Source organism: Nansenia antarctica, assembly GCF_963989245.1.
Source record: "Nansenia antarctica genome assembly, chromosome: 2".
NCBI lineage: Eukaryota > Metazoa > Chordata > Actinopteri > Argentiniformes > Microstomatidae > Nansenia > Nansenia antarctica.
The window spans coordinates 63,385,330-63,390,614 of NC_137675.1; positions in this window are offsets into that span (position 1 = coordinate 63,385,330).

A 5,285-nucleotide genomic window follows, 5' to 3' on the forward strand; every position below is an offset into this window, starting at 1 on the left:
GACGTTCTCGCCGAAGAAGAGGCCAAAGATCGAGCGACGAATAGAGAAAGGGCCGACGCTCTCGCCGAAGATGAGAGGAAAAGGGCCGACGCTCTCGCCAAAGATGAGAGGAAAAGGGCCGACGTTCTCGCCGAAGAAGAGGCCAAAGATCGAGCGACGAATAGAGAAAGGGCCGACGTTCTCGCCGAAGAAGAGGCCAAAGATCGAGCGACAAATAGAGAAAATAAAGAAGCCATTGCCAAGCTGGAAAGGAAAGCCGCTGAGGCAAGACTGAAGTCAGCTGATAGCGTGGCCGAGTTTGAGAAGGAGACAGCGAAGGTGAAATTGGGGGCCGAAGAAGAGATCGCTGAGGCAAGGCAGAAGGCGGCCGTGATTGAGTTGAAGGCAGCAGAAATAGCCGCTCAAGAGCGCGCCAAACTACTGGAGGCTCAGCGGGAAGCATGGGAACAAGCCCGGGAGGCAGGGCTGGAAGGCAACCGCACTGGAGCCATCTCCAAGATCAAACTCCCTCCAACAAGGCTGCCCGTGTTCAGCGGGTGTATGAGAGATTTTCATCGCTGGCGGAAAGAGTGGGAAAGCCTGCAGCAGCAGGGAGACCCTTCGGGATCACCAGAGGTGAAGAAACTCCACCTCCTCGAGAGCATAGACCGAAGGGTTTTCGAGGAGCTAAAACTCTCGAGCTACCGCTCAGCGGAGGACGTATTCAAAGCCTTGGAGAATCGGTTTGGAGACAAGGCAACCATCGCGCTGCAAATTATTGAGGAATTGGAAAGAATACCAGCGGTAAAAGGAAACCAGCCGAGGAAAGCGATCGACCTTATTCAGGCAGTGGAAAGAGCCCTCATGGACCTGACTGACTTAGGAGAAGTGGGCGCTATGAAGAACCCACTTGTAATTAAGGCCATCGAGAGCAAACTGCCAGATCGCGTGCAGGAAGGCTGGTTTACCTTTGTAACCGAACCCGAAAACCAAGTCGCCCCAGACAAGCAATTCGATGCTCTTCTTCTGTTTCTGAAAAGGCAGGAAGTAATCCTCGAAAAGGATGGCGCGAATCCAAGGCTCCACAGAAACCTCTGGGGGAACACCGGAGAGGCCAGTCAGATGGGAGAAGAGGGCATTCACGAGGGCCACGGAGAAAGACTCACCGGTAGATGAAGAAGAGGAGGAACATCGAGGTGAAACCAGAGTCACGGGCAGGAACTCGGAAAGAAGAGAAGAGTGTGACATCTGTGGAAGCGATCAGCACGGTGGCAAAATATTCTTCTGCCAAAAGTTCAAGAGTTTCAGTCTGGCAGAGAAACGAGCCATAGCAAGGCAAAGCAAAGCCTGTCAGAAATGTTTGGGCATGCACGGCGCCGACGGGGAGTGTAGTAACCGGTACCTGTGCAGAGTGTGCAAGCAGAATGAAGGAAGGGCAAGTCATCACTACCTTCTGTGTCCCGAGTGGAGTGAGGGAAAGAAGACAGGGCCAGGGTTCTCTGATAAGCAACGGGAAGTCCTGGACTCTTTGGGACTCAACCCTGAACAGGAAAGGAGGATGAAGGACGCATTCACCAGTAAGGCTTCGATGACGCTGAACACGGGCGCAGAAGGCGGGGGTCTCTTAGCGGAGAATGGGCCAGAGGAACATCCAGTACTAATGATGACATTGATAGTCAAAACAGAAGCAGGAAATGCCCTGGGAACCCTCATAGACCTCGCCTCCGACACAAATTATATCACCAACCGGGCCGCCGATCGGCTCCAACTGGAGCGGAGGCAAGTAACACTGACTGTGCAGGGGGTCGGTGGAATGAAGGTCAGGGTCAAGACTAACAAATACCTGCTAAAGGTCAGGGCGTGGAGCAAAAACAGATGGAGTCCCCACGAGATGGTATGCTACGGGCTCGACACAATCGCTCGTGCAGACAAGGTCATCAGTCCAGAGCGACTCTGTAAGTTCTTCCCTGGGGTCGAGAAGAAAGAGCTAGTCCGACCTAAGGAAATCGAGCTCTTGATCAGCCACCGAGAGGGACGACTCGCTCCACGGTGGAGAAGAGGGACGGGAGACTTAGTGCTGTGGGACGGGCCTCTGGGGAAGACCGTGGGAGGAACGCACCCAGACCTGTTTGAAAGTTGGGAAAGATCCGCACACAACTCCCAGACGCACTTTGCGCGTTCTCTGAAAACGGAGGCAGTAAGATTTGAGGAGATCCCCTGCAAGACGCCCAGCGCAAAAGAAGAGGATGGAGACCAGAAGCCGCAAGGTCATGAAAAGACCGGGAGAACAGCTGCAAGCAGCAAAGAGGTCCTCGAGTGGTGGAGCTGGGATAGCATCAGCGCCGCGTGCGAGCCAAAGTGCGGAGGGTGTCGCTGCGGAAATGGTCAGCCGGGCGGGAAAGAGATGACTCTCGCAGAGGAAAAGAAGATCAAAACCTACGCAATTACCCGCGTCAACATCGGGGACAAGCCAGCCGGATGCATCGCCCAGCTGGCCATGAGGAAGACGGCAAGGCTGCCAGAGGTCGCCCACCTAGGAGAAGAGCGGAGAGCGCTTGAGGAGGACACCTATGTAGACGACATTCTAGCGTCTCATGGCGACAGGAGAGAGCTGAGGAGCATCACGGAGGGAATCGAGAGGACGCTCAACGCTGGAGGTTTCGCTCCGGAACCACGGATCCAGTCGGGTCAAAGTGGGAGGAGCAAAGAGGGCCAGCCTGCAGAAACGAGGGCCAATGTGGAGCCAGAGTCAGAGATGTTGGTGCTGGCTGATCAGCTGAGCGAGGAAACATCCAGGGGAGTGGCTGTAAGGCTGGTCGAGTCAAAGGCCAAATTGACGCCGATAACTCAGAAGGGGGATGTCGTTAAATCCGAACTGTGTGGGGCCGTAATCGCATCCAGGGTTAAGGGCTTCTGGGAGAAGCAAGGTCGACTGGGCGTGGGGAGATGGTTTCATTTCGTGGACAGCCAGACCGTCATGGGGGCCATTCAAAAGGAAAGCTACGGCTACCAAACATTCTACGCGAACAGGATCGGAGAGATCCAAAGGGCTGGACCTACTGACGACTGGTGGTGGATCCCCGGAGATCTAAATGTCTCAGACCTCGTCACACGAGGCTGCCCGCCGGAAAGCTTGGGAGAAGGCTCGACCTGGCAGAATGGTCCGGAGTTCCTGGCGTGGGCAGTGGAGAAGTGGCCCATGAAATCCGCGGCGGAGGTGGCTGCAAGTGCTCGAGACAGCGTGAGCATGCTGCAACGGAAAGCGTTCACTGCAACTGTAACACGCGCTCAGGCGAGGAAGGGGCTGGACCCGAAATGCGCCATTGAGGAGGAAGCAAATGCAAAGGGGACATCCACACCGGTTGGGAGTTCCAGGGACCTCGAGCATGAGAGGGAGAGGCTTTGGGGCGCTGCTCTCATGGACCTGATTGAGCCAGAACGCTTCAGTGAAATAGGCAGGCTCATTCGGGTAGTTGGGTGGGTCCGGCGAGCTGTTAGGCAGTGGTTGGTTTGCAGGAGGGCTCCAGAAGACGCAAAGTGGGAGGCTACTCGCCTGAGGGAAACAAGAAGCGGAATTAGCCTCGGCGTCCAGGAAGAAGTGGGACGGTTTTGGCGACAGTGGAGTCAACTAGCTGGGCCCGGACTTCTCATCCGCACCAAGTGGCACAGAGAAGCCCGAAATGTGGCCGTGGGAGACGTGGTCTGGTTGGCTGACCAAAATGCCCTAAAGGGGCAATTCCGCCTGGGGCGGGTGGTGGAAGCGAGGCCAGACGAAAAGGGGCTGGTTCGGGACGTAAGAGTGAGGGCTTGCCTAAGCCAGCCTGCTCTAGGAGTGGGGGCTTCAGGACGAAGAAGGAGCGAAGGCCGCGATCTTTTCCCAACGCTCGACCGAGACGTCAGGCGGGTGGTCGTGCTGTTTCCCGTGGAGGAGCAGTAAAAATGACTATTGAAGAGAGGGAAAGTTGTGGTCCATTTAGTCATAAAGGACCAATGGACCAAGTGGGAGGTGTTTGGCTAATCCATGGGAGGGTAGTTCATTTGGGGGTTATTTTATTTGTGTGATTTGTGATTGGTTAAAAGTATGCATGAGGGGAGTGATTGGTTAGATAGAAATGGGGGCGGGCTTAATGAGTGTGGTCTGAGACACAGGGGAAACGGGAGGTCAGTTGTAGAGAGAGATGGGAGTTGGTAAGTTGAGTTCTGAATGATTGTGTAGTTTGTTAAATCTTTTCTGTTAGTTCGTTCACTGTTAATTATTTACATGTACTAATAGATCAATGTGTTTGTCAGTTTTACAATCTGTTTAATAGAGGGGGAAGGAAATCAAACCGAATTGTGTCAGATCTCAACATTTCACCCGTACTGCCGGAGCAAGCAGAAGATTCACCATTCAGCTAACTAGAGGGAGAGCTGAACAATAATCATACTAATAATTATTATTATAATAAATTAGAATAACAATATACTAAGTTGTGAAGTAATTTTTTATGTTTTATAGTATATTGTAGGAGTGACGGCAATAACTGGACGATGTAGTCGTTTTGCCGGTAGAAAAACAATCATGTGCGCTTTATTCTCACACTCTGCATACGTACTGACAACAACAACATTCATTCATCTCTGTCCCACTTATATCCCGTCATATCACCCGCTAAGCAGCCTGGGTGATTGAGTAAACACAAACATATAATAATGCTTTGTACAAGGCTGGAACGCCGTGAATTATCAATACTTTGCTCGCTAACGAGCGGTCACTACACAATACTAGTTTTGTATGAGAAGAGTTCGATTTTAACTTTGATTTCTGGCGCGCGAGGGAGATTCATAAAGACGGAAGTGAAACAGTCTCCCTCTTCGTTGATTGGATGAGGTGACATCGAGCCAGTGGCCAATGAACGCCTTCATGGCGAGCTATAAGTACGACACTCAAAGCAGCAGAACTATTATCACACTCTTTTCTTCGACTTGTTGTCTATGAACGCTATCGTGATCTTGACCCGTCCGCGGGTCTTCTTCCCGGGCTTGGCCCCGCTGGGGGGCCATCATCCCCGCTCCCGACCCACCGGCCTCTCCTCGGAATGTGGGACCACTACCCAGGTGATTGAGAACCTGACTGCTGAGATCCTGGAGTTGGCCGGTAACGCCGCCCGCGACAACAAGAAGTCTCGTATCATCCCGCGACAACAAGAAGTCTCGTATCATCCCATGTCACCTGCAGCTGGTTGACAACAACCCACCAAACAATATTCTTTGATATTGTTAGTCATAAATCTACCGTTTGAGTTCAAATCCGTTAAGGTCAAGCA